Source organism: Gadus macrocephalus, chromosome 12, assembly GCF_031168955.1.
Source record: "Gadus macrocephalus chromosome 12, ASM3116895v1".
NCBI lineage: Eukaryota > Metazoa > Chordata > Actinopteri > Gadiformes > Gadidae > Gadus > Gadus macrocephalus.
Genome location: NC_082393.1, coordinates 5,098,724 through 5,115,110, shown reverse-complemented (window position 1 = coordinate 5,115,110; position 16,387 = coordinate 5,098,724). Strand labels below are relative to the sequence as shown.

At 43.7% G+C, this 16,387-nt stretch overlaps 1 protein-coding gene across 3 annotated transcripts in view; it reads right to left on the bottom strand.

The window, feature by feature from the left end:
• The window catches only part of LOC132469163 (adhesion G protein-coupled receptor L2-like), a 189,311-nt gene extending 183,415 nt beyond the window's left edge, over nucleotides 1-5,896 (bottom strand). Inside the window, exon 1 of one of the 3 annotated variants that reach the window (XM_060067096.1) lies at nucleotides 5,024-5,896. The gene's annotated coding sequence lies outside the window, so the exon portion shown is untranslated. The remainder of the gene's footprint in view (nucleotides 1-5,023) is intronic. The other 2 variants (XM_060067098.1, XM_060067099.1) reach the window with 2 other exon arrangements.
• Nucleotides 5,897-16,387: the final 10,491 nt, after the last annotated feature.

Sequence of the window (16,387 nt, the reverse complement as noted above, 5' to 3'; positions counted from 1 at the left end):
GTATATGTGTCTGTGTGTGTGTGTGTGTGTGTGTGTGTGCGTGCGCGCGCGTGTGTGTGTGTGTGTGTTGGGAGTCCGCTTCTGTGTGTGGTTTATTTGTTGTTTATTCACCTCAATGAAAAAAAACATAATAATCAAATGATGAAAAGTTACTCGAGCAAGACGGCTAATCAGAAAAGTAAATTACATTACACATTATTTAGATTGCATATTGTGTGTTTTTCTGTAATTCATTGATGGTCATAAATTAATTGAAACAATGGAAACAACGTATTTAAAAATGATAACACACGAGCATTGTTAGGTAAAAGAAAACTAAGCTAGACAATAACCAAACCCATTACAGTTTGCTTTCAAACATGTGTGATATTATAGCGCACTACACTCCAGTCCAACGGATTTCCTTCCAGTTTTATGTGTGAGACACACACACACACACACACACACACACAACACACACACACACCCACACACACACACACACACACACACACACACACCACACTCACATCATAACCTATTTAAGACAAACAAGGAGTTTGCAACATGACACAGTAAAATATAAAATCCTTAATAAGTGGTCGGGGCCAGTCTGTTAAGCTCCCACATTTATTTTAATGACAGGAGGTTTTACAAGCCAATTCTCCGTACTTTCTACTAGCATTTAAAAAAAAAAAAGGCCTATTCACACAAGAGCCGAAGGAGCAGACATAACCAGAAGGCAGTGTCAGTTAAGCCCAGCCACTCGATCGCTCGAAAAATAACCGCTACACACGACAACCATAGGCTTACATTCTCCTCCACTATTTCAATGGACGCCCTGCGTTGACCCCTTCTATGTCCTTGCTCGCGTCATGCTCTACACGGGAATTATTCAGGCAAGCAGAAAGTTTCACCTGCCATTTCAGGGGCACCGAAATCCCCCCTTCCCAACGCACCAGAGGCCTTTGGCAAGTGGAAACAAATGTTTCTCAAAATGGAAGGGAGCGACAGAGGCGAGGAAGAGGGTGGGCAGGGGGGGAACACCTTCCGTACGCACGGCGTTTAAACTGATTGGCAATCGTAAAAATAAAAATCTGCCATGAAAAGGGGGCTGGTGTTTTGGCCCACCGTGGGGGGCCACCAACCGTCCACGTTACGCCAAGAGAAATGCCCCCCCCCTCCCCCCCCCCCCCCCCCCCCCACACACACACACACACACATACTTTTACAGCCTTGTTTATTTCCTTTAATGGCTGGCGTTAGCCGCACAGTGGGGGCACCACGCAGGAGGCGAAAGCGACGGAAATGATTCCGTCCCGAAGCACAAACCCACAATTTGCGCTCGCACAACCAAATAAAAAGATGGATGTCAATTTCAACCGCCTCGAACCAACACCCCCGACGCCCCCCACCCCCCCCCCCCCCCCCCCCCCCCCACCCCCGGCCCCCCGCGCGCCCCTCCACGCGAGACATGTTACACCCCAAGTCCTAGCATTTTCCCCCCTGCATCTCATTTTTTTTTTTCTTCGTATACAGGCATTTTCCCAACACTCTATAACCATCACGTTATTCATAGGAAATGTGGAAAGTCCAAATTGATACTTGTGCACCCCCTCCCCCTCCCCCTCCCCGGACCCCCCAAGCTGGGATGGGGGGGGACATTGAGGACCGAGAGAAAAGCCAACGGTGGATACGTTTTCAACTGTCATCGGCACGTGAAGCGAGGGAAACCTCTGGACTGGCGACGTGCGCCCCACACCCAACAACCAGAAACTAACTCAGGCACACAACGAGAAATTAGCATTACATTCACATGCCTCAGCCAATCGTGTGGTCAGACAAAGACGACCGAGTCCTGATAACGATGGTTTGGGAAAGAGAGGGAGAGGGCAATAGAGGGAGGAGAGAGAGAGAGAAGAGAGAGAGAGAGGAGAGAGAAGAGAGAGAGAGAGAGACGAGAGAGAGAGAGAGCATGTGAGTGTAAACGCTGCAACCCGTCACTGTTTTCGCATGGAGTTTTAATCAATAACAAATTATCTTAGTGAGGCTAAAGCACGAGTCTGCCTCATTGGTATAATTACAAAAGACAATTCTGAAGAGCCTATTCGGACGTATTTTTTCCTACTTCTTACCCCCCCTAGATATGTCCAACTCAAACCAAGGTCCATAATCCAACTGTGTTATTTTAATTGGTAATGACATAGAAAGACAGAAAAATAACATATTACATTATAACTAAAAAAAAGAGAAGCCAGTCAGCAATGCATTCACAGCCCTCACTAGCCAGTGCTCACTTATTAAATGGCTTTGGGGGCTATGTGGCGATCGCACGTTCTTTTTCTCAAGTGAAAGAACAGAGAGATTTCTACCACTTTGTCTCATCACACACATGTAGCTGCAGCACGCTAGTCTATATTGATCCAGTAGTGGAGATGAACAGAGAGAGATGAGAGAGAGAGAGAGAGAGAGAGAGAGAGAGAGAGAGAGAGAGGGGGGGGGGCAATCTAGCCACTGGGAGATCAACAACAGCTGCACTTTGAAAAACGGACATATACTCCTTCTGGACCAAGACAATAGAATAATGGGGGTGGGGGGGGGGGGGGGGGGGTGAAGGACTACCATTCAGTCCTGACTACAATGTATCAGTGTATCAGTAATGAGAATAAAATACCAAACATTGGCTTATGCGAATTGGTACTTGGAAATCTTTACTTTGCCATTTTGTATTATTATTTTGTGTTATCCACAATGGTCTGTCTGATGTCCTATCATGTGTGTGTGTGTGTGTGTGTGTGTGTGTGTGTGTGTGTGTGTGTGTGGTGTGTGTGTGTGTGTGTGTGTGTGTGTGTGTGTGTGTGTGTGTGTGTGTGTGTGTGTGTGTGTGTGTGTGTCCGCAATCATTTGCTTATTCATGACATGATTACGATTTTTTAAAGTAGGTATCCCTTTGTTACGTATAACATTGCAATATAACCCCTACAGTATACAAATGGCAGGCCATACGTGTACAGTGTTCAGTGCTACTGATATTTAAGTCAGGTGGGGGGTGGGGGGCAGCACGGAGGGTCTTTGGTGTTGGAGCTCCTCTCTCGCTCTATTCGCTCGACATCAGCCAACATTAAATGCCAGATCCTACTACTTCTTTTTTTTCCCCATTAAACAAGGACTGTGGCCACTTTGATATTCTAATGCCGTCCATCAGATGGAATTTCGCACATGCATAAATCTGAATATTTTTCGAAAGAATTTGCGTATAACAGCCCTAACGTCAATAGACTTGAAAGCGACTATATTTTATAAATTCCGTTCAGGTTTTTTTGTGACAAATACAAGCTGAAAATATTTGTGTGACATGTTTCACTTAACGCCGAATATCAGAGGTTATTGGGAGAGATGTCTCACCATGTTTACGTATAGGCCTATGTTCCTATACACATGCGATGGAGATCTAACCTATATTTTACATTTCAACTCTAAAGAGAATGAAGATTTTACATAAATAGGGCAATAAAGTGACTTTGCATGGGCATTTGCATTAGGCCCATAGGCCTATATATATATATATATATATAGACCTTTACACAGAAGATACTTCCACAGCATTACAGGCCTAGTTTAAAAAGGTGAGTGTTCTGGTGTACAAAGTAGTTGTTAACCCGTAACAGCCACGATCCGCGGAACACAACAGGGATGAGAGACGGGATAGAGCGCTCCATGGACCCTAGGCTTAATGTCCATTCCGACGAACCCGAGAACCGCTGGTAGATTTTTCTCCAAACCAGACGCAAAGCCTAACGAAGCACTCACACACACACACACACACACACACACACACACAGAGGGGTCGTGTGTCTGGGCTAGAGACCGAGGCGAAACTGTGCGCCCTCTATTTGATGATCGATGATCTGAGATTCGTCATCTGTTCCAGCCAAGACACGCATGACTTGGTCGCTGGCTTGACCGGGACTCGAACCGAGAGCAGCCCCCCCTCGCCACGCGTAAAGGCAGCGGGGTCGGGCTTGAAACTCATGGTGGGCTTTTGGAATTGTTTGGCCTTGAAAAATATGTATTCGTATGCAGTGAAATAGCTACATTTCACTCCAACTAGGCGTCCTTCGTCGTGTGGACGAGTCCATTTAATCATTTTCTTCAAACGTTTATAGTGGATTATTTTTCCCGTGTGAAGTATTTTTGGAGGACCTAATGCCGTCTAGCCCATATATCCGAGGCGAATTGTAATTATTACTCTGACCTTACTGGGTTTAAAGAAACCTTCTGGAATTTTCTATCTCACTCTGCTCTCTTGAATAAGATGAACTGTAAAGTACCAATTCTAATGCTAATATCTGGCCCACACAACTCAGGTCACCGACGCTTCGTCTCCAAAAATCCTTCAACCACCCATCGGTGGATCTAAAACCAGCACCAACCCCACCAATAGTCTCCTACAACCACCCCACGTAGTATTTTACACCAACCCCACCTAGACAGCTTCTTCAACTCTGGAAGCATCCATTCCCATTAAACGGGTCTTTCCGTGTTCTGGTTCATGTGAACACACTTTAATAGTTTCCATCCAGCCTCCACTCAGTCGGCCAGATCCATCCACATCTGGTTGTGTTTTGATTAACCATTTTTCAATTAACCATGGTACCCCTCATTTTAAATATTCCAAACACTCATGTCCTGTTTCTTCTGAGAAACAGCGAAACTCCATTAGTATGACTTTCTAAAGGACTCTAATAATAATAATAATAATAATAAGGGGCTCTCCAGCCATTCCGTCTAGTCCATTGGTGTGTTTCTCCCCCTGTGTTTTAGAGTCAGTAAAACACATCACCGAGCGGTAGGGTGTCCGCTTTAAGGGCGAGGATGACCTCGTGTTAAAGTGACCCCACAAACCCGCGGTAAGACGCACCTCAAACCCCCCGATCCACCACACATAACACACTCCGTGTCAACTTTCAAACCCCCGAACCTCGTTTCCCACCGTGAGCCCCAAAAGTGCCGATCAAATCGGAGAAGCGTCTACTGCTCTTACCTTTTTGGTCAGGAAAAGTCAAACCCAAGACACGGCCGTTTCAAAATGAAGAAGAAGTCAGTGGCGGAGGAGGAAATCAAAACGGGGAGATGGCAGGTAGTTTGAAAGACAGTCTGACGGGGACTGTTCTGCAGCTCGGAGGAGGACAGCGGGCGGTGGAGAGAGAGATTCTGCAGGTTTGATGCATGCTCCCCTTATCTGGGACAGCTCGGCTCTTTATCAGTTGGCAGGTTCCCCTCTCAGCCGATACATTCCCCTGCACCGGACACACACTTCCATGGCAAGGTGTTGCATGTGCTCACAGTCCTCAACTCGTCAAACACTTCAGTTTAAGCGTTTTGTTACTCTCTCTCTCTCTCTCTCTCGTCTTTTTGGTGGGGGGTTGGGGGGAGTGGGGGTGGAGGAGGGGGGGTTCAATAATAAAGAAGAGAAACGAGAAGCTCGGTTCGTTGGAGACTATGCGTTGTGGTTCTTGTGCGGCACACCAAAAATCTTTGTCCCGCTTAAAAAGACGCAAGACGAAGAGCCTCTTCTCCGGTTTCCGCTGAATGGTGAAAAGGGGAAAAAAGGACTCGAAAGCGCCTGAGATGGTTCTTCTCCCCCGGTTGGACTATGTGAAAGATCCCGCTCACGGCGCTCAGACACTTGGTTGAAACAGCGCGGAGCTGGGTTCCAGTAAACAGTGCCAGTGTAGCCCGACGCAGGCTGCCGTCTGCAGGAGCTGTCTGTGCTGAGAGAGCCTCTCAAAACCCGACATGGAGTCTCCAGCTGGAATGGCTCGGAGTCAAAATTCATTCATGTCCAGAAAGAACGGATCACATGGTAACATTACCATATCGAGTAACGGGCAGACACTCTGCCTTTTGTTTTAATTGTTCCAAGGGAGGTTTGCAGCACATCATAGAAATGGCAAATAGATTATAAATATATTTCGCCTTTTTTGGCCCCTTTCCAGTTTTGACTGCCGGCTAGGCCTACATTCTTTTATTTTTTTGCCTTTGGGATTGGGGAGGCCCGTGCCCCGGTCACAGTAGGCAGCCCAGCCGTTTCAACCAATGGCAGTGGACGTGTGCTACTGTAACACAACCGAGCATCAAGAAGCGAAAGAGCACGAAAGTGCAGACGGATGTTGCTTGTGTTTTTTCTCCTCATTCCCTTTTCCTCTTGGCCTCAGTAAGAAAAACCAAGGCTCGCTGATCATAGTTCCACTGGCAGGGTGAAAGCTGAGCTCCTGCATGCAACCAGAACATCATATGCAGTATATATAAAAGGCACAGTAAATATGTGTGATCCTACAGTGTTTTTCCTAAATCCCCTTTTAAGAGAACAATTATTTTTTTCATATCACATTCCAGATTAGTTTTATAACTTCATAGTATTAATTCCTTGTAATTATTTTTTTTTATTGGATTTCTACGTCCCCTATTTTGCAGATGAATATAGTATTGTTTTGATTCACCTTTATATTTTATCAACGACAACAGACTTAATATTTAAAATAATAATGGTTTAGGATTATTCCAACACAATAGACCTGAATTCTACCATTTCCCCTCAAATATATTCTATTCCATTGATTTATATTGTATTTTATTCTAAACGGCTCTATTCTACTACACTACACATTCCACTCTACTCTACTCTATTATATTTCACTCTATTCCATTCTACTCTATTCTGTGTCATTCCACTCTATATTCTTCCACTTGACTCTATTCTATTTAATTCTCCTCTGCCTTAATTCTGTTGTGCTCCACTCTATCCTTCTCCATTTCGGTTCCATACCTCTCCACCCTACTCTATTTACTTTCCTTTCCCTCTTCGCTAATGCCGGGGAACGTGTTGTGATCTGGTCGAGGAATTCTGCGAGGGGGGAAAATGATCAGGCGAGACATGGGCACGCACCTGGCTTCAATGAAGCCGTCTCTCACCCGTTGAGCAGAAATGTGAATTTGAGTCATGCTCACCAGGTGAAGGTGAACGCAGAAGAGAGAGAGGGGCACGCGTGTGTTTTCATAAGCATAATTTTACATAATAATATATATAGACATCGTTGCAAGGGGACAAAAACATCTTTTAAAAAAAAAACAGATGTGAAAAAAGGTCACGGGGGGGCAGGCATCCATATTTGCGGCGGATAATGTTTATTTATAAGCAATGGGTACAATTATTTCACATGTCTTGGAGAAAAGAAAGAAACAACACAGCATCCATTTTGCATAGTGTAATCGCAGTCAGCTACCTCAAACAGTCAACAGAGGGCATTAGCCAGTGTGCTGTGTGTGGAGTACAGACAAACTCGCGCTATATTCAACGTCAGGGGCCTACAGAGGCACACAGCCACGCCGGCTTGTATCATATCAGACGTATATTAAAACAGTTGGCTTGTTAATGATTACAGACCACCTACCACGACTCCACGAAAAAACAGCTAAACTTCAGCTGTTGCTCAAGTGCCCAACGCCGTCACGGTGGTTTGTGAAATAAATTGTGTTTGCGTTCCTTTTCTCAGACTCCGATATAGTCGTATCGCGCAAGGTCCACACACAGTATAGCACATAATCACTTACCAAATGGTGCGTGCAAGCTTGGGGGTAAGTAGAAGGAAATTTGGTATTTACTCTACTGCTTTTTGTTGCTCGGTGTACAAAATACATTCTGAAAAAAAGACACGCACACACACAAACCAACAAGGACGCAAAACGTATAGCATGTTAGTCACTTGACAGAAAACGACACACTAATGACGTCCAACCGTGTCCATGGACGCTGAATTAGGGTCTGCTAGCACCGGTCAGCACAAATACTGCATGTTTTGTTTCAGCTTGGCTGGGGATGGGAGAGGAGGCTTAGACCAGACGTCGGTCAAACCCCCGGTCTAAGTAAACATGTCTCATGTCGTTTATTTCTTTCCCACGTGGAACCCCCAGACTGGCGGTTTGAACCTTCTTTTGTTCCCCAAAACAATTCTTATTGGTTCTTTCCGAAAATATTTGGACATGACCGGCGTTCCGTGCACACAGGGCTAGTCACAAGACCTTTGCTGACCCCCCCCCCCCCCCAATCCCCCTCCACCCCGTACCCTCTCCTTCCCCCAGCATCCTCGCTTCTGAGAGAGAACCAAGGCTGGGCATTTTGGGTTTCAACACTGTCGTGGTCCACGGCGAGTTGAGGAGAAGAGTGAGGACAATGTTAACCGCTGTTTTTGTGTCCAGACGTTTCTTGTTACTTTTGAACATTTTCAACCTCTCACATAGATCTCGATACCTGTGCATGTGTGTCTTTCATACGTAGTCGGGATGTCCACACTGCGAGTCATGCGTAAACACCTCCCGATCATCCTCCAATCAAACCAGATCAGCGGGATCAGAGGAGACACATTGGTCTCTATATGCGAGCCCCGTCCGTTTCCATGGTTCCCCCCTCCCCCAGCATCACTTGACACACATCTGCATGAGCTCTTCTTCATGTTATTTTTACCAGGGAGCAACGCGGCAAAATATACTTAGCAGATTTAAAAAAATTGTCAGGCCCAGGCTTTTTTGAGCATCTCCAAGGATATATCTACAGATCCTCAGCGAAGATTCATAATCAAAGAAGGCCTATTCTCCACAGTGGTAGTGTGGTTAATATTTATGTAGCCATGGGCTACGAGTTAGCACTGAGTCTTAACCTTGCCTTTCTACTGCACAGGAAAGGAGCTAACCCTCCTTCTGTTGGGAGTAAAATTTGCCCATCAATAATAACCCAAGCCAACCCTGTCATCCAGTGTTGTGCAATCAAGAGGGGCCCAAGCTGCTGTTTTGTCTTTCATCAAGGCAGTGGCCCTCAGTCTTATTGAATTAGCCTTCACGGTCCATGTGTTTTGAATTTGATGTGGAAACATTTTGACTCTTTTTTGAAAGTTCCGACCATTGAAACGACTGAATGGGAACTATCTCGATGAAATGTGTGGTTTATTGTTATTGTGCTATGTGATGTTCTACTTTATTGTCTTCCCGTGGTGTCATTAATGTATTTGTTGGTCTTTTAATTCATTGTGTCACGATATAGTGCTTTTAGAGAATTCTTCCAAATGATGATGATTGATAACCTGATTATGTAATAGTAGTTTAGTATAAATGAGTGCATTATACGGTGACCTGGGAAACTGGAGAGGAAAAAAACAAAGAACACTTAATGAGGAAGTTATTGAGTAATTATTGATTAAATTAAATAAGCAATTTCATTTTCTTGATAACAATGTTGATCAATATTTATTTGCAATGGTACAGCTCTCTCTACAGGCTCAATTATATGGTTGCTTTCTCTCAAATGTGCACCGACCTTCCTGTACCATGAGTTATCTCTTGCTTTCTAAGAATGTGCTTCCAAAACCTTGAGGTTGAAGGATTTTTATTGTAGGTTTTACTACTGCTGCACGTCATCAATTCCATCCATTTTGAATGTAATGTTCCTGACATCTTTATGTTTGACAATGGCAACCTATTGTGAAAATGCCATCAGGAATAAGCGTGTGTATTGTCTTTGCAGTTAAGGTGATAGGTTGTCTGCTCACAGTGTATGTTATGATTACAACTGCAAACATTGTGTTTAACATTCTGCTTATGTGATGGTGTTTTCCATTCAGTGTGCATTGCTACCTTGGTAGATTTGCTTACAAGCCCCTGCATATTTAAAAACCTTTTCATTGCATAAAGTCAAATTCTTATGTCGGGGCAACATGACAGAATTATGGAGTTTTCCTTATATATCTAACGATATATATCTAAAGTGAATTGATTTGTTCTGATGATGGTCACAAGTTAATTAAAAAAAAATAAAAAATCCTGATCAAGTATTGACAACAGCGTTCAACTGACCCAAAAATCAATAATGGATAATAGAGTAAGACTTTCTTAAGCCGCTCTGAATCAATACAGTGCCGTCTGTCCTCCCCTCTTCATTACACTGGGCTTACTAAAGCAGCTCGGGCAATCAAGCTGGCTCTAAAACCTACATTGACATGTGTAAACTGTGAGCTGCTATATCAAGTAAAATATTATCAAATCAAGCACCCAAATGATCTCATCGCCCCCTGCTCAAATTTCTGTTATTTAATCACTTTGTTTCGCTTGTCCGCTGATGTTGCTTGGGCCCCCAGACCCCCAGACCCCTCCTCCAAAAGGACCTGGTGCTTATAATTGAGCCAGCAGACAGGAAGCAATTAAAACAAAAAAAGAGTCAAACACACGGGGAGCTTTGAGATCTAATTTGAAGAAGAAAAAAAAAAAAAAGAAAGAAAGAATAGGGGTGGCCATGTTGGGCTCTGGCTTGCACAACTGTCAAATATGTGGACTGTTAAAAGAGCATGCTAGGTAAACAAATCATTAACACCAAATTGTATCGTGGAGTCAAAAATGATAATAAAAAAAACGAGGAGATGTAGTTCTTTGGAGGGGAACAAAAGCCCTTTCAGTGGACCCCTTTTGTTATTCACGTTTGATAAACAACATGAATATCTTCAACAAGCACACAGGGACAGATATCAGTAAAGCAACTCTTGTTTTATGTGGGGAAACTTCTCAGAGTGAAAACAGATGTACTTGAAGTGTGACCCACGCAGAAAAATGATATATGGTGACCAGTAATATGGTTCAGCAGAGGCTAACAATTCCAATTGGCTTCACCTTGCAGTCGTGTGCTCTGTGGTATTTTTGAAACAAAAGAGGTGGCATAGTCACTGTTACTATGCTTTGATATGACGGGGCTGTCAGAGAAGTGTATTTGTTTAAGGCTGCAATACATCAAAGTAATCTATATTGTCTATATTATGTAATTAACCAAACAATCAAACACAAAAACAAACATACATACCATCAAATATGTCCTTGTTAGTTTTAATGATAATGAAGCAGCGAAACACCTCCCTTTTCCCTGGTCAGACAATAATATAAATGAACTTAAACTGGTGAACTGCACAGGAAAATCAGAGGGCGAGTTAATACCTTTTAGTATTAACTAAGAGGAGGAGGACGTCTTCAATAGTCCTGCCTAATTAAGATGAATACTATAAGCAGAGTAGGAAGGAAAAATATGTGACATCGAAAGTGCCCTTAGAGGTCAATAATCTTTTAGAATAATTGCCTCAAATTTTAATTGAAGTAAAATCATTCTTAAGCATTCATCATTGTGGATGCACCTTACTACCCTTCAATTGTGCATTCCGATTAATTCAACTAATTTAAAAAGTGGCTGCTTTGTGCTGGCATAAAGGAGCACAATTATAAAAGTTTTAAATACATATAGCTTATTTCCATAAAACATTATTGTTCTAAATACATCTAGGGGCTGCTCACCAAGGCATAAGAAAAGAGAGACAAAAACGAATACCCGCCGTTTCTGTGGTTGTTTGAACTTTAAAAGTCAACAACATTTGTTACAGTCCACGAGGGGCTTTTACCTCTTTAAAAAGTGTCAGCATGACTGAACAACACCTTATTGATGTCCATTACTTATGTGTTGTGTTTTCTGGGTACAATCCAGTAAATATGTGTTAAAAATTTTATAAATAAAAAGGCCTTTCATAGGAAATTCACATTCTTCAGATCGGGGTGGCTTCGACCCCAACAGTTGAGTCCTTTGGCTCAACTGTTTATTAAGCCAGAAAGCTTTCATTGAAATGTCTCCAAGCCAATCAAAGAGTTTGTGTGATTAGTGGTTATTATTCTTCTAAGTGATTCTTCATGGCCTACCAAGGAGAAGAAGAGGAAGAAAATAAATACAAAAAGAAAGAAAGGGCAACCCTCATTTATGTCGAATGATCTGTGAACTCCGTTTTCCTGTCCCAGTTTCTCAAGAGATACTCTATAATCATCGCTAATTATCGTAGCATGCTAAAGTGGGAAGGCAGTATTGTGGTTGTTCCCTTCCCTTTCATTCAGTCAAGAAATAAAAGGATGCTTGGTAAAACTAAGTTTAGAAAAAGTCAAGGTTTTAACCATTTATAACAGTGCATCCAACCAATTTTCCCATCCATCAATCCAACCCTCCATTCAACCAACCATCTATCCATCCAAACATTGAATTCATTCATCCACCTAACCTTCTTCATCTATTGGTCCATCCTGCTTTGGAAACAAAATAGATACATGCCTCCTCAGGCTATGAGATTAGCTTTCGTGGCCCAAGTGGCCTCTGCTCCTAGGGATGAAAGGGCTCGCGATCCTGTACTCTTTTAATGCAAGTCCTCTGGTGGTGAACCATGCTCACATTCACACAGCATTCACTCCTATGAGGAATGGAGTTCAGGGTTTTCAGTGAATTGACCGTACCGTTCGTTTTCTTTGGAATCGAAAGGAAAAACCATTAAACTGGGAGAAATCACAGACACAGGGAGAACCCAAGCAAACTCCACACAGAGAGGACGCGAGGCAGGAAGACTGTGGGAGGCATATGCCGCTTCACTGCGCCAACATGTCAACACTCGCAAATTAGGAATTGGATGAATAAATATAGAGATAACGTCAGAGACAAGTTTGGGCCACTTTGAGCATGTTTTAATGCGACTGATTTCTTTCTTCCCTCACGGAATGTGATTTAACACAAGCTTACACAACAAGTTGTTGTAAGCGCTCAGTGTATTTAGTTACTCGTGGCAGGAAAGAGACACAGTGGACAGGGTTGAACGTGGTCACGAGAAAGCACATTTTGTTTTGTCAGCTTTGCAATATGTTGCATGATAACAAGTATTCTTGTCATTATTAACGCTGCATCACACCTAGCCACCCCTCATCGGCCTGTTGGAGTTTTCAATGCAGTGCACAATATTTCACTTGTCTTATAACTGCTGTTTGGCTATGTCTCCCACACCATCTCTCAAATTGTTGCCATCTGGGCAGCAAAATGAATGACAGACACTTACTTAGATATTACATCGATATTAAGTATTAAAAAACGTTGCAATCGACGTCTGTTCATTTATTTTTTGAGTTTAAATGTTGTCCCTAATATTTTCTTCGGTCGGGCGGCTCACACAAAAGACGGAGGATTTAATTCAGTCGGATAGCTTAGGGCTAGCATCAAGACCTTTAAAAAGAAAGGAGTACAGTATAAATAGGGGTCACCATAATAGATGCAATAACTGTTAGACTGGCAAAAGGGAAGAGGAAATATGGTAATATCCAATGGATCCCATACATATTTCACATGATAGGATAGGCTTGCCATGTTTAAACTAATGCTGGGCTGTTTGATTAACAGTGTTAATCATTTCCCATCAGCACTGGGCCCCTGTCTCTGCCTTTTGATTAAATTCCGACTAGTCCTGCATTGTTCATTATGTGTACTTGTCAAATAATTGACTGCTTGCAGGCAGGAAAATGTACGCCTTTCCATCTTATGAGGAAGTGCTTTAATATCATGTCATTCCCCTCCTTTCGCATGACATGTCCAGGAGGCTGGATGACAGCTTTAAGGAAACTCAAAACCAATGAGACCGCACAAGGGGTAGAGGTTATCTGGGAAATTAGCCAATCTGGGATTCAACAAGCTTTGTACTCCTCCCAAGGGTTCACGCTCAGGGGTCAAACTGCAGAAGACTCGCTGGGTTCTTTCCGCTTTGGTGTGCGTTCAGAGGCAAGGATCGTGCTAAGAGAATCGTGAACCGCCGTAATGAGGGCCTATGGTGCTGGTGGTGGTGGTGGTGGGACGGCGTTGCACATTGGCAAAGTTGATTAAAATGTCTTAAAAAAAAAGTTAATTATGAATGCCTTGAAAACTTCCCCGTCATCCAAATCATTAGCCGAGTCTAACTGCATAGCGTAGTTTCAAGGCACACATGTAATTGAAGTCTACCTACTTTTTGAATATCATAATTATAATCCATAAATCAATATTATCAAGAGGCCGGTTTTAGAGTGAAGTACGAGCTGTACTTTTTGGGGATACGAATTCAAATGAGAGCATCTTTTAATATACACCCTATTGTAGGTAAGTGAAGATCGCAGGGTGATGATTCATGGTGATGTCCTGATTGGTTTCAATGTTTCTTTCTCTTTTCAATAACACAACATACAAATGCATGCATATAAAAACAAAGTAATCATTCTTCTGCTCGGATCTGCTTCCGTATCTTTATTCTCAATTCCAAAGACAAACCACCTCGACAGAGTTGTTACTTTTGTCCTTCAAGACAATCCTCCTAAGTAATACATAGCTCCCTATAGACACACAAGGCTAGCAACAGTATTTTTATTTCTTCCCCTTTTTTTCTTCCAAGGATCCACTTGTATTCAATGCTCACTATTGCCGGCCATATTCTGCTCATGAAAGCAACTGTCTCTCGTGTGGCTCGAGGACAAATGGACGCTAGTCAAATCATCTTTGAGCCAACATCTCTATGGTGAATGCTCTCACTTCATAAAATCACACAAGCTTTACAATTAAGTCATTTATCATAAGGAACTTTTGTTCAGAGAACAAATATAATCCATGCATCGCAAGCAACGTTTCATTATGCGCTAGCTATTGTCACCACCTGTACCGTGCTGTCAAATCTACAAAAGATTTAATCAAAAAGACTATTTGAGCGATTCATCCCCAATTGCTATGGCAACATTGCAGCCAGCCTCTTCATCCAGACTCCTGGTGAGACGCACATCAGATGTCTGGCTCTCTTTTTTAAGTGTCATGCGTTGCGACACGATTGGCGTCCTGTTTCAGTTCCAAAACGGAGAGCATGATAATATTATGCCGCTTCCGCACCACACCAAACTATTTCATCCCCGCTGCTCCAAATACGCTCCACTGGGACGTAGAGTCACTATGTACCGCACCGAGGATAAATATAAATTACTGACACAACATCGCCGAAACAACATCGCCGCTTTGCCTTTGCATTTTTTTTATTTCTTCTGCGTAAAGAGACACAATGATAGCATACGTGCGTCTGCATATAAACACACCCTTGCACATGCATACATTAATAGACGGAAAAGAAAGAATACAATTATTTCTTAAGTTTCAGAGAGACACGTGAGAAGGTGCTATGGAAACTGGGGGTCTCCCCAAAATGAGTTTAGAGAACCCGGGGGTCAGGGGTTGTTGCGCTGAACCTAAGCCGGTGGAATTGGCTTCTGGAAGCTTTTCCCACCACCTCTCTGAGGTGGCCAAAGCTCAGCCACGGCTGCATTCTTGTGTGTCTTACCATTAAGACCTAGTGAATACCTCTGCGACAATGGTCATGTGGTCAACGCACAGGCAACAGTGGTAGCAGCTCAGGGTCAGCCAAAAAGGGTGGGGGGGGGGGGGGGGTTGGTTGAACATCCCGGGTTCGACTCATTAAGTCACAGCTGTTGTGCTAGCAACAATGAGGACCAGAGCCCATCGCAGAAACCTCTCTCTCTCTCTCTCTCTCTCTCTCTCTCTCTCTCTCTCTCTCTCTCTCTCTCTGTCCTGCAACCCAATCACTGCAGACCGATGTCCGATGCAGAAGATGGTTTCTAGAGTAAGGGGAAGGGAGACAACAATGGAAGAGGAGCTCCTGAGTGCAAGCAGTTGTATCTAAACTATGTGTCGTCGGGGGCTTAGCCAATATTTAAGGGCCTTGGTACGCCATTCAGCGGTTCAGAAAATGAGTCGGGGGTGGGGAGGGATCATTAGACATGGAGGAGGCTCAGCTGCACCGACGATACCACCCATCGTCAAAGCGGATGCCTTCTCGCACGGAAGCCAAAACGCAGAACGTCTAATCAAAGACCGAAGGACGAAATCCAAACAAATATATATTTTTTAATTACGCGCTTGTCGCATCCCTTCTCCCCCTCCCCTGGTTCCATTTCAAACAACAGTGCGTCGCTACTTAGCTCGACACTTATCTTCTCCACACCCCGCACACACAATGCTCATCGCCGCGTGTCCGGCCAAAAGCAAGCGGGAAGCCAGGATGGCCAAAAAACGCATGACTTCTGCGTGGTTGCGCGCGGGGGGGGGGGGGTGTAGTATTGTAAGAACTATCCGAGAACCCCCTTCCCTTTGCTCCACAAAGCCGTCCCCTGCTGCTGTGGCCAGGGTGCGGCCACGCCGGGACCAGGGGGCTAGATTGGATTAGGTGAACTGCTAAACTGTGAGACGCAGCCCAGGCCCGCTGCCAGTCCCATTTCTCATGTAAATGCCATAACAGCTCATGGTGCTCCACATAATAGAATGGACACAACCCAGTAAAAAGAGGTCCCTTGTCAGCAGAATTACCAATGCCCACATCAGTTAGCATTCCTCCCCTTCTTTTTTTCAAATGTTCATTTTTGTAATACTCCCCAATGGCGGCTAAGAAATAACTTGCAGGGTAACTCACTCCCTTCCTCACATCCCCCCCCCTCACACACA